Below are 14,444 nucleotides of genomic sequence, written 5' to 3' on the forward strand. Positions count from 1 at the left end.
ATCGGTTTGGTTAAAAACAATAAGTTGTTTTATAGTTTTAATATCATGGACGGTTTTGTTATTGATAAGAAACAAGAGAAATGATGTTGATTCACAGACTGATAGTTCTAGCATTGAGGATGCTAAGTGCTGAAACATATAAAAATGAGGAGGATGAAGAAGAGGACTGTATGAACCAGCTAGGATAATATTTTAAGTTAGCATCATGAGCTTCTTCTTTAAAGGAGTATTGTGCTGAAAAGCCTGGGCATCACTCCAACGTACTTTACCCACGTTTAGTATGCACATCCAACATTGTAAAATTATGCTTTCAAATGTGAAACAGCATAACACCCCCTCTTTAATGTGCTGTGTGCCTCGGGCTAACATTAGCTAGCAGCTAACAAACAGCTGAATGCTTTGAACCCTTTTTTCTCTTAACAATGTAAAGTTAGCATGAATGTAACTGAACGTGTCCTCGAGCTTTCTAATGTGAAAAGAACGACAAAGAAGGAACGACCGGAGTTATCTTCGGTTGATCTTTGTAATTCTGAGTTCCCGCCAAAAGTTAACATGACTAACCAAAAACAAATAAACCACCACCAAGTCTCTGGGAATGTACACACGTTCATACGATAAAACTGCTAAACATACATGCGTAACACATAAGAATAACACAAGAGTGGTTTGGCTTTACTTTTCTCCGTACACAGTGGAAGTCAGTGACATTACAGTGGATCAGTTGTCCTATGACAACAATGGCTCCTCCATGACATGTTTTAGAATTTGTGCAATATCAGATGTCTTTTGATGTTCAGTCTGAGGTCATAACGTCTAATCAATCAGCTCAGCATCAACAATCTGACAATCCTCTCTGTCTTCCCTTTGAGCAGTACAAAAGATCAGTTATAACATGTAGTGATCTTCTTTTACTGCAAAGTCATTTAACATGTTTTGGTGGATTTCTTGTACTCTCTATTTGTCCGCGCTGTTGAGGACGAGGCTAAATAAACACAGTGGAACTGTTAGGGACCGAGCAGACCGATGGCTCCACGTTTACGTTCAGTTGGGGGCTCCACGTCGTGGTCTGTCCATTGATTGATGTAGTGTGAGGAGAAAACCTGCAGGTGCTGGCCATGCTGAAAGAAAGACTTTAGTGTTCAGTGTACAAGATGAATAAAACCACAGACCGTACCAGCTTCAGATTCCGCTTGATGATGTTGAATGTCTCACCTGTTACACACAGCTGGCGATGAAGTACATGTATTTGTAGGTGTATGGACACGGGTCCCCTCCCATCTCTTGATTGGTTACGTGTATGTAACACAGAGTTTTATGGTTACACCTGACGGAGATGACAGATGCTGTTATTTACATCCTGAAGTTGCTTTGTTAACATCTATAAAGCAGTCGGTTAATCACCATCTCATAGTGATTTCATTAGGCAGTAAGGCATACAGCTGTTTGTGGGTCCTTACTTTAAAAAGGAAAAGAAAGTCCACCAAACATTGGACTCTATTATGTGGCATAAATAATTAACCAATCTACAATGCACCAACCAAGAAAAGCCAAACAAACAAACAAACAAACAAACAAACAATAAAGCACCAAAACAAATAGCCCTCCATTCAGATAAACCTATTTTTTTTATCTTGTTATGAAACAGACTGAAATGAATCCTGACGCCTCTAAATGACCTACAAATGCAAACGATACCATCAGGTTGTTTTTAATGCCTCATTCTTTCCATCAGGTTGGTATGACGGAGTGACTTACAGCCGCTCAGTCTCAAGTCTTTGTTTACATTTTCCACTGAAGAGTTTCAGTGAGTGGTACGGTGAGAGGTACAGCTTTGTCCACAGGGGGCGCCAACTTCCACACAAAATGGAAGTTCCTCACAGTAGCATCTAAGTTGCAACAAAAGAAGTCCAATCCATATTTTTCTCTCCAATAATTTACAAACCAATTTATATTTACAGTTAAGTTATCAGTAAGGTTTCCTTTTAATAACTTAAAAACGGCATTAGTGCAATTGTTAAAAATGGTAAAGAAAGAATACAGACACCAAAATGATGGCTCAAACTATAACCTGCAAGTCATACCAGGTGTGGTAAAATCCAGTCTGTGGAAACTTTAAGAAAAGCCAATGAGTTCTAAAGAATAAGTTGCATAGAGGTTTAAGTGGAACAAAACAGAGTTATGTACAAGAGGACTCAAAAAACAAAGAACACAAACGCCAAACAATCAGCTTTATACTCCAACAGAACAGACTCCCAATTCTTCGCAGCACTGTGCCACCCTGCACGTTAAGTAAAGATAAGTAAGAGATTACATTTAATCGTGTCATCGGCCAGGTATAGTAAAACAGGCTCTTTTGGTAGCAGATCACATATTTTCTTTAATTTGAGAAAAAAAAGGGCACTGCTAATGGATCAGCACTCAATCTGTCAGTCATAATTCGGCCCACCTGATTTAACTCACACAAGACTTCCAACTGTCAGTCTCAAAGTGTCTCTTTGGGAAAATGAATGGGAATTTTGTTTATGGAACCAGGGGCGTCTGAACACCTAGTTGGGGATACCTAGCTTGCAGCACTACTTCTTTCACATCCCACATCAGAAAACCAATGTTTGATGTCCAAAGGGAGATTCTGTATCCAACAGTCAGTCCATCAAGGTCCCCATGTTAGCATGCTGCCAGACTGGAACTGCACCAATCCCCTACACCAGAACATCATCAAATACCCCAAGCACCACATCAAGGACCACCAGAACTTCATCAAAGAGTACAAGGACTGCTATCAAGCCCCTCTAAGCCCCTGCTGAGGTTACAAAAACCTCATCAAGGACCGCTAGGACTAGGGCGAACAAGGACCACTAAAATAACCCCAAGAACCACCAAAACCTCATGAAGGACCACCAGGATTGCATCATAGACCACTAGAACATTGTTAAGACCAACCAGAACCCTGTCTAGGACCACTGCAACCAAATTAAGGACCACCCGAACCTCTAAATGATCCTTACCAAAGTACCCCTAGCTCCCAATCACAGATCCCTGGAATCTGATGAAGGAACATTTCAACCTCCTCACAGAGCTCTAGAGCTCTTATGAAGAACTACAAAAGCCTGGTGTTTTCTTGATTCCTTAGAGTTCTCATTAAAGAGCAGAAACAGTAAAAAGAGAAAATTGTGTTTGTGATGCCTTACATGTTCTGCAGGATGGGAGTGACATCACGCCTGCAGTTGGTGTTTTGATTTTTCCTGTTAATGTTGGAGGTCATACACACATGTTTATTCTGACGCCCATAGACAGCTGACTCTATCTGGATCTTCATCCCATGATCTAGAAAGAGTAACGGAAAAGTGGCCATCAAACAAAGACAGACTGAAAAAGAAAACATGATGGATGTGTGTGAAGTTTACCGCATTTGAACTGGCCGTATCTTCCCTCGCAGATCGTACTCTCAAACTTAGATGAAATGGCCGGAGGGTACTGAGGAGGACGTGGTTTAAAGTAGAATGGAAATCTTAAGTGACATAAAGGTCTTCTGTGACAGGTACACACTCTATGTCCATACTTGACAGAAACGCTTAGCTGGAGGCTGACTGTTATCCTGACTTTATCCTTTTCTGAAACGTTTGGTATGCTGCCAATGGAAAATGTTGGTTTGATGCGAGAGCGAAACATTGGTGTGTTTGGGAAATGATACTTTGGTGTGTTGCCAAAGGGAACTATTACCTTGTTGTTTAATTTAGACTTTGATAATTGACTGAAGGGACACCTAAGTTTCTTGCTGATGAGAAACTTTGTCATTTCGCTGATGGGGACATCTGGGATGTTGCTGAAGGGACATTTTGGTTTGTTGCTGATGGTAACTGTTGGTTTGTGTTTGAAGGGAACTGTTGGGATGTTGCGGTACGGATGTTTTGGTTTGTTGCTGATGGTAACTGTTGGTTTGTGTTTGAAGGGAACCGTTGGGATGTTGCGGTACGGATGTTTTGGTTTGTTGCTGATGGTAACTGTTGGTTTGTGTTTGAAGGGAACTGTTGGGATGTTGCGGTACGGATGTTTTGGTTTGTTGCTGATGGTAACTGTTGGTTTGTGTTTGAAGGGAACTGTTGGGATGTTGCGGTACGGATGTTTTGGTTTGTTGCTGATAGTAACTGCTGGGATGCTGCTGAAGGGATGTTTTGGCTTGTCTATTATGGTAACTGTTGGTTTGTGTTTGAAGGGACTATTTGGTTTGTTGTTGATGGTAACTGTCAGGTTCTTGCCGAAGGGATATTTTGTTCCTTTTCTGATGGGAACTGTTGGATTGTTGCCTAAAGGATTTTTTGGTTTGTTGCTGATAGTAACCGTCGGGTTCTTGTTGAAGGGACATTTAGACTTTTTTCTGACGGGAACTGTTGGGATGTTGTTGAAGAGATTTTTTGGTTTGTTGCTGATGGTGACTGTCAGGTTGTTGCTGATGGGTAATTTTGGTTTGTTGCCATTGAGAGCTGTCAGGTTGTTCTTGATGGGACACTTTTTGTTGCTGATGGAAACAGCTGGTTTGTGTTTGAAGGGAACTTCTGGTCTGTTGCTGGGGGGACGCTTTGGTTTGTAACCAAAGGGACACTTTCGCTTGCTGATGGAGGAAACCGTCGGCTGCTTGTTGACAGGAGGGGCTGGTTTGGTTTCTCCACCACTGTGAGTGAAAAATAGGGAAAGTTCGACATATGAAGTGTAATGTTTTAGACAAAATTCATTCAGAGTTTTATGTGCTACTTTGTCTGGGGGAGCATCTATAAAGCCATGTGAGGAATCTAAACTCAAAGTATTTGTTCACACAGAAGACATAAATGGCCATAAACAATCCATTATCTATACCGCTTATCCTATTCATCATATTCTATCCCAGCTGTCACTGGGCAAGAGACCGGGTACACCCCGGACAGGTCACGATTCAATCACAGGGCTGACACACAGAGACAGACAACCTTTCAAACTCACACTCACATCTCGAGTCACCAATGAACCTAACGAGCATGTCTTTGGACTGTGGGAGGAAGCCGGAGTACCCGGTGGGAACCCACGCATGCACAGGGAGAACATGCAGACTGCACACAGAAAGGCCCACTACGTCTGAACCTGGACTTGAACCAGGAACCTTCTAGCTGTGGGGCGACAGCACTAAGCACTGCACTACCGTGCCGCCTCCATAAATAATCAGATATTTAAAAGTGTGTGCTTGCAATTTACCCTTCATTTTTACTTCTTTGTTAAAGGTTAAGCTGCACCTATGTTGGCTTTGTTCGCTCGAAATGTCAACTAAAGAAGAGATATCATGTGTAGACAACAAATCTTCTAGAAAATGAATAGTGTTAGAGATTATTGGGGGTGAAAACACCTTGAAGCAACTTGAACATAGGCTCGGTCATCTCCTTATCACAGACATACATGAACAAAGAGATCCTTTGAAGAAGTAGGCTAATAACAAGAATACACTGATTCTAAGTCAGATGTTTGTTACACGAACACGTTAACACTGACAGATGGATGATTATGGTGGATGTTCATAGTGATTCAAAGAAATACAAAAGCAGCATATTGTCTTACCGTGTGTTCTCCTCTGGTGAAGATGTTGACGGTGATGATTCACACGTGGATTCACCTTCAGAGGACATGAATAAGAACTTCCTTTAACCGGAGGATTACATTTAATTTCCATCAACACAGCAATGAAAATAAAACAGAAGAAATGAAGGCTCTTTATCCCCAGAGTCTACAATCAACAATACACAGGATCGACTCCACCAAGCTCACCACGCCTCACTCTCTGGTTGGGTCTTTTGTCAGCAGTAAGATGCATGATGAAACTGTAAATGTTAGCATGCTAGCATTGGCAATTACTGCCAGCTGGCTGCCAGGAGTTCCCTGAAAGTTTCGTGACAATCTCAATTCTTTCTTCCTGTTGGCTCAAAGCCCACTGGTTTCTACTGGAGACGTTAATCTCATCAAATAAACATCTCACAAATATATTATTTCATCTTATAAGCATATGTTCCAGCAGGTCTACCAGGGTCCAAGACCTCTGGTCTTTGTCTCTCTGGAGGAAATAGTACATTTGTCTGGGACCAGTTTCAGTGGTGGTACAGCGTGATGGTTTGTTGGTGTTTTTATGGCTCTGAGGTAGAAGACATAAAAGGCTGTGATGCACACACACACACACACACACACACACACACACACACACACACACACACACACAGTTCTTGTTGGGAGATACATTCAGTTTTTTGTCTTTTATGACAAACAGCTAAATAAGAATATTACGAGACTCAGGTGTGTAAACAGGTTGTAAGTGGGACACTACTACCACATAAATATCAGTACTCACTAGTTACAGAGAGCAGGATGAGCAGGGCAGCCAGAACTGAAAGACAAACAGACAAACAGGTTCCCCTGAAAATACTTGTAAACATGGAGCGTATTCACACAGCGGTCATTTTACGATGACATCATGCTCAGGATACACAAGTGCAGTTACGATGTCGCACGACAGGTTTGGAAATCATATTGATCAACAACTGAAAAACAATGGACAGTTAATATGTGAAGGGACATTGGACCTCTTTGTTAACTCACTGAGTTACTGATGGACAACAGTTAACTCATGTTAACAAGTAACATAGCTCACAGTAATGTTAGCTATTATTTGTTGAATTGTAAGGTCAGCTGTCTGTACCCAATGAGTTTTCAGATCATTTCTTCTACCTCTAACTGAACCTCAATGTCAGATTTTTATTATATTTTAGAATAAAGAAAAGAATCAATTGCAGATTGCTGAAGCTGCTGTATTGAAATGTCTCTTTACGCCAAACACAGAGGTGAAAGCTTCCTCGCCTCAGGGCCACTGACCTGTATGTCAGTTGTTTTTAGCTGCCAATTTAAATAGTCACTTGATGTTTTTGCCCCCCGACCGTCACACCTTTGCCAAAATGTTATCAGATAATATCCGACCAGCAGCTCCTGTGTCCTTTGAGGCAAAATAACAGTTTTTGTCAATGGAGTCTGGTGGCTTTGAAGAGAAAGATGTAACGTCTGTTTGTGGTTAAAACAATCGTCTTCTTCTGTAACAAAAAGGTCTATCTCTGTAATGTTGTCACACACTTAGAATAACAATCTGAGCCCGTCAGTGGCAGTTAAACATTTTTAAGTGGACTTTGATTGGGCGCATTTCCCCCCAAGTATTATGATACATTAAACATACTCACAGGACAGCAGGGTCAGCTTCAAATGGACCATCTCTGGTTTGTGGTTCAAAGCTATGATGGTTTTTTCCTCTCCGGACTCTGGAGATGTAGTCCTAGTTTCCCACGCTGCCTTGACTGCTTGTCAGTTTTCAGCATGTAACGAGTTTGGCTGACTAAATATGACATGACAAACATGTATGGAGCAAGGTTGTTTGACTAAACCACATGACTGGAGGGGGGTGAGGAAGAAAGGCCAGTTTTTACATCTCCCATCTGCACAAATGGGGTCTTAACTGTACACAGCTGCAGAGCAATAGAAGGGGACTAAATGGTCTTCCATAAAATTTACTGCATTTCGAAACTCGTAATAAAACATAATCTGTATATGTCATCACATTGAGCTTAACCCTTCAAAAACTTTCACCAGCGGGCGGCCCAACACATGCTGCACGACATTGATGTTCGACATATTTCTGTTTAAACTGATTTAACATAAAGACTATAATAGCCAGAACATTCAGTATTTTTGCAGCCAGGACTTCCCTCTTTTCTTCGTCATCATCATCATCATCATCATGGCTAACATTAGGAGCATAGGTCTTGAATAAAAACCACAATAGCTGGACAATAACTTGGATACGATAATCTTTCGGTTGTTCAGACTTTAGTGATATGAAGCATTTAAAGGTACTCCAAGAAAAGACATCGCAATAAAAAGACATCAGTGCAGACAAAACCAAACGATCTTTACAGTCTGCTGCTAAAGATGAGAATATCTCCAAAATTAAAAATGTTCAGGGTTCAGAAAACATGGAAGTTGTTTTGTTCATGTTTCTTCAATCAGAATAGTTTTGGATCAATCACTTCGTGTGTACATTCAGCAGAATTGGAAGAAAACAGACGTCAGATTTTTTACCATTTTTTATGGCACGCTAGATGGTGAACATGGTGAAAATTATAACTTCCAAACTGAGCACGTTAGCTTGCTAGCTTAAGCATTTTGCTCATTCAGAAACACTAGCAGGGCTCTAAACATGTTTGTGACAGTTTATTATACAAACATTTACTTAAACTTTTATTGACGTCTCTCTGTCAATACACTGCTCCACAACAAGGACAGTGTAAACACGTAGCTTTAAGAAGACTGGACATTATTCTCACTGTAAACAGACTGCATGAGCCACTTGGTGGATTATAGACTCCAGCGTGGATCCACCTGGCTTCACTCTCATACGGTCAGACAGAGATGCTAAAGCTAGTGGCAAGAGAGAAGGAGGGGGTCTGGTTTTGTTTGTGAACCAAAGATGGTGTAATCCTGCTCATGTTGCTGTCAAGGAGCAGATGTGTCCAGATAGTGAATTATTGGCAGTTGGTGTGCGACCATATTGTACCAAGAGAGTTCAGTCATATAACAATACTGGTGTACATCCCAGCCAAGGCAACTGCTGAAGTTCCACATGAAGTTCTCCATGAAATAGTATAGTACAGTACAGTATAGTAATAGTATAATATCAGGATGGAGAGATAGATAATATTGTGGTGGAGAGATGTACACTGAAGAAGGTTGAGGCGATTCAAAACAACATGGATCATCCACTTCATCACACCTTGATGCACCAAAGAAACGATGGTGGTGGACGGCTCCTCTCTCTTCACTGCAGGACGGAGGAGAAGATCTTTGTACCCACAGGCATCACACTTTTTAATTATTCAGTAAATGGTAGATGAGATGGCAGACAAGTGAATTTCCCTTTGAGATCAATAAAGTTACTGTTATTGTTATCGTCCTGTTAGCAACCAAGCTAATCCAGCAAGCAGTCAGTTAGCAAATGTGCTATCTTGGGGGGCTTCATTTGTAATTACATTTTCCCTCTACAATACAATAAAATTGTGTATAATAGTGAAAACAATGCGAGGACAGAAATAATATGGACACATTATGGTTGCTAAACATCAGCATGTAAGCATGATGACAGGAGTATTTAGCTCAGAGCAGCTAGCTAGCACACAGCAGACTGTTTATCATACAAAGAGACAGCACAGATACGATGAGAGGGTTCCTTAATTCTTCATTTTTAAATAGGACCTGGCAGGGCTTAAACTCAACACCCAGGAACTGAATAGATAAGGTACAAACATCAGATTGGATGTCAGTCAAATATTAAATATCACAACATCCTACGGAGGACTGAAGCTCCAGGGTCTCTATATTGTCTTGTTTATTTAACGTTAAACTTTTTTGACCAAAGAAAAATTCTGGCAGTGGCTGATGATTTGTTAGAGAAGTATCAAGTTCAAGCCGATACGTCAGAAAAGAGAGAAAAACAGAACAGATACAAAAAGGTTTAGGAAAATTAAAAATGAAAGTCCACATGTTTTTATGTAATTTTCTATGAAACTACAATCACCATTATTCACCAATAATAATTCAAACTTATGCAACAATAAAAATGAGAGAAATGATAAGAAGAGGTATTTTATCATTCACAGATCAAAGCTTTTGTTTCTGGTTTGTTGCTGATTGTCCAACTGCCTCACAATGTTTGAGGACCAATGTAGAGAAAAGAAAAACTAATGATCAACACTGTGTCCAAATTCTATACAATGTACAAACGTGAGTATGTATTTGGTAATTGTATTAAGAAATGAACATCACTTATAAGCTGTACTTAACTAACCTTTAGCATTTAAATATAATCAAAAGTAAGGGACCCAGAAAGGAGCCTTGGGTTTCTTGTGGTGTGCCATCTAGACCAGCACACTTTTTGTGATGTTATTTTCAGCTTTAATCAAATACTGATAAAACATTGTCCAACAACTTGACACGCAAAAAGTCTGTTTTTTTTGTCTACATCAAACCTGTTTTACCTGTGCTGTATTAAGTAATTGTTCTAAAGTGAATTAACCAAACACTTTGAATTAGTTTATAGTGTAAAGTCAGGACACTATGAAAGAAGGGTTTGTAGGAAGAGGCCAGTCTCTCCCTTCTGTTGTAGTCACACATGTGGGCTCTGTAAAACACACAGACACGTTACATAGGATGAGATTGTTGATTCATTGAGGGCTACCTTGTTTGGTTGCTTTGCACCTTGTGTCAGAAACAAGAGGACATAATGCTAACAGACGATGTCTATTCAAGAAACTGTCTGAACTTGTTGTCCAGTTAGCGACCAAGCCAAGCTAATGAGCGGTCACTTAGCAAGCTTATTGAAACAGGGAGCTAATTTTTGCCTCTGCAGTAACTGAAAAGTAAATGAATTGAAAAGTGTATAATGGATATCAAAATCCCAGGAAAGTAAACAGCTCAAAGATGAAAAAAGCTTAGAATCATTGTGTCTGAGTAGCACTAGCCTTGGATATAATGTAACCCACTTAGGACTCATCCTATTCCTGTATGTGCTGTCTGAATGGTTTTCCCCTTTTCCAGCACATGTTTATTCTTTTAGGTTGCCCACAAAGGGTTGTGTCACTCTGTTAGCAACCCACTGAAAAGCCCAGCCTGAGGCCTTTCCCTATGGTTAAGGCCCATGTAGGCCGCACTTAAATGTGTTGGCTGGCTAGATTTTTGGGGCTGGAAAGGTTTCTAATAATGTCGAGGTTAACCTTTAGTATTATGATACAATACCTGTAATGAGCCTAAGATGTTGGCTCCAGCAAAGAAATGAGAATGGGAACAACCCTGCGTCAAACGTCCTAAACTGCCTTTGAGCAAAGTGCTTTACAATTTGACAAAGCAAGCTTCCATGCAAGAAGCTGGTCTGAAAATCTGGAGCGCCTTTCCCAAGCACACGTCAAATGTGGATAGGGAATGCTAATCTTGTGATCATTAATTGTGGTTGGGGAGTCATAGCTGCCCCCACTGGCTTAGTTACACACTTAGATGCAGTTTGCTTGTGCAGGGTATTGTGTCAGCTTGTGTCATTATATAGGAAAATCAAAGTTGAAGTTCAAGTCATGTTTAATTACCCTCATCTACACAAGTTTGAAGTACAAAGGTTTTATAGTGTGTGTATTTGTGTCCTACCTTTCAGACGCATCGGTAACTCGCGAACAGGTATTTGACGGTACCGTAACACGGGTCTCCTGCCAGGGCATTTGATGACTGGATTTTACATCGTGACTTCTTGTTACATCTAGAAGAGCAGACTGTGTTAATCTTTTCATCAGTTTGTCGCATTTTCATTTACATTGCTTAGTAGGTTTACCTTTTGGCCAATATTCGAGTAATGTCTTTTGTGCAGGTCAGGCTTTGATTTCTACCTTCAAGATTTTTGTTCCAACAAAAATCTTTACTTTGACGACCATATGTGGCTGACTGCACCTGGATTGTTGTCCCCTTAGCTGAGGACAGAAGAAAAGACAAAGAGTATAGAGTTGATCTGTTCATGAGTAACATTCATGTATGTCATAGTACATGACCCAAAGTTTGTTTCAGAAGATGTTTCGCAGATCACTAATGATTTATAAGGTGGAGCTTTTATAGGTTTCCCTTGGCAACAACATTTCCCTTTGCCTTTGCCACGACATTATCTTTTGCAATTTTTTCCTTTGCTACATCTTCTTTCACGACAACATTCTCTTTTGCAACATTTACCTTTCCTGGAACATCTTCTATTGCAACAACTTTTACCTTTGCAAGGATACTTAAATCTGTTACAACAGAAGATTTTTTTGCAACAACAATGGCCTCTGCCAGGGTGTGTGCCAGGTTTGGCATTCCCAAGATCGAAGAACCTGCCAGTATGTTTGTTCGTGCCTGGTTCGCCAGGCGTTTTATGTTTTGCAGGCACGTTAGGTGTGTCAGGTTTTCTGTTTGCTGGACATTTTGTTTTTGCCAGGCATTTTGGGTTTACATGACTTTTTGGGTTTGCCAGGCATTTTAGGTTTGCTGGACTTAGGGAAAGGTCCAGGTACATCAGGCTGTAAGGTAGCGACAGGTTCCCCAGGTTGTTCAGGTTGAGCATCAGGTACTCTAGGTACTGGAGGTTGTGAGGGAGGTAAAGACTCTCCAGGTTTGTCTGGTTGTGAGGGAGGTACAGGTTCTCTGGGTACTTGAGATTGTGAGGGAGGTACAGGTTTTCGAGGTACTTGAGGTTGTGAGGGAGGTACAGGTTCTCCGGGTACTTGGGGTTTTAAGGGAGGTACAGGTTCTCCAGGTACTTGAGGTTGTGAGGGAGGTACAGATTCCCCAGGTACTTGAGGTTGTGAGGGAGGTACAGGTTCTCTGGGTACTTGGGGTTTTAAGGGAGGTATAGGTTCTCCAGGTACTTGAGGTTGTGAGGGAGGTACAGGTTCTCCAGGTTCTTTTGGTTGTGAGGGAGGTAGAGGTTCTCCAGGTTTGTCTGGTTGTGAGGGAGGTACAGGTTCTCTGGGTACTTGGGGTTTTGAGGAAGGTACAAGTTCTCCAGGTACTTGAGATTGTGAGGGAGGTACAGGTTTTCCAGGTACTTGAGGTTGTGAGGGAGGTACAGATTCCCCAGGTACTTGAGGTTGTGAGGGAGGTAGAGGTTCTCCAGGTACTTGAGGTTGTGAGGGAGGTACAGATTCTCCAGGTTTGTCTGGTTGTGAGGGAGGTAGAGGTTCTCCAGGTTGTGAGGGAGGTACAGATTCTCCAGGTTCTTTTGGTTGTGAGGGAGGTAGAGGTTCTCCAGGTTGTGAGGGAGGTACAGGTTCTCCAGGTTCTTTTGGTTGTGAGGGAGCAACAGGCACTCCCGGTACTTGAGATTGTGAGGGAGGTACCGATGCTCCAGGTTCTTTTGGTTGTGAATGAGGTACAGGTTCTCCAGTTGTTTTTGGTTGTGAGGGAGGTACAGGTTCTCCCGGTTGTGAGGGAGGTACAGGTTCTCCAAGTTCTTTTGGTTGTGAGGGAGGTACAGGTTCTCCAGGTTGTGAAGGAGGTACAGGTTCTCCAAGTTCTATTGGTTGTGAGGAAGGTACAGGGTCTTCAGGTTCTTTTGGTTGTGAGGGAGGTACAGATCCTCCAGATTCTTTTGGTTGTGAGGGAGGTACAGATTCTCCAGGTTCTTCAGGTTGTGAGGGAGGCCCAGATTCTCCAGGTTCTTCAGGTTGTGAGGGAGGTACAGGTTCTCCAGATTCTTCTGATTGTGAGGGAGGTACAGATTCTCCAGATTCTTCTGATTGTGAGGGAGGTACAGATTCTCCAGATTCTTCTGATTGTGAGGGAGGTACAGATTCTCCAGGTTCTTCAGGTTGTGAGGGAGGTACAGATTCTCCAGATTCTTCTGATTGTGAGGGAGGTACAGATGCTCCAGATTCTTCTGATTGTGAGGGAGGTACAGATTCTCCAGATTCTTCTGATTGTGAGGGAGGTACAGATTCTCCAGGTTCTTCAGGTTGTGAGGGAGGGAAGGGTTCTCCAGGTACTTGAGGTTGTGAGGGAGGTACAGATTCTCCAGGTTCTTTTGGTTGTGAGGGAGGTACAGATTCTCCAGATTCTTCTGATTGTGAGGGAGGTACAGATTCTCCAGGTTCTTCAGGTTGTGAGGGAGGTACAGATTCTCCAGATTCTTCTGATTGTGAGGGAGGTACAGATGCTCCAGATTCTTCAGATTGTGAGGGAGGTACAGGTTCTCCAGATTCTTCTGATTGTGAGGGAGGTACAGATTCTCCAGGTTCTTCAGGTTGTGAGGGAGGTACAGGTTCTCCAGATTCTTCTGATTGTGAGGGAGGTACAGATTCTCCAGATTCTTCTGATTGTGAGGGAGGTACAGATTCTCCAGATTCTTCTGATTGTGAGGGAGGTACAGATTCTCCAGGTTCTTCAGGTTGTAAGGGAGGTACAGATTCTCCAGATTCTTCTGATTGTGAGGGAGGTACAGGTTCTCCAGATTCTTCAGGTTGTGAGTGAGGTACAGATTCTCCAGGTTCTTCTGATTGTGAGGGAGGTACAAATTCTCCAGGTTCTTCTAGTTGTGAGAGAGGTACAGATTCTCCAGATTCTTCTGATTGTGAGGGAGGTACAGATACTCCAGATTCTTCTGATTGTGAGAGAGGTACAGATTCTCCAGATTCTTCTGATTGTGAGGGAGGTACAGATACTCCAGATTCTTCTGGTTGTGAGGGAGGCCCAGATCCTCCAGGTTCTTCAGGTTGGGAGGGAGGCCCAGATTCTCTAGATTCTTCTGGTTGTGAGGGAGGCCCAGATTCTCCAGGTTCTTCTGATTGTGAGGGAGGCCCAGATTCTCTAGATTCTTCTGGTTGTGAGAG

The sequence above is a fragment of the Semicossyphus pulcher genome, unplaced genomic scaffold (genome assembly GCF_022749685.1).
Source record: "Semicossyphus pulcher isolate SPU_LCO1_2020_fin unplaced genomic scaffold, fSemPul1.0.p SCAF_10, whole genome shotgun sequence".
In the NCBI taxonomy this organism is placed as follows: Eukaryota; Metazoa; Chordata; class Actinopteri; order Labriformes; family Labridae; genus Semicossyphus; species Semicossyphus pulcher.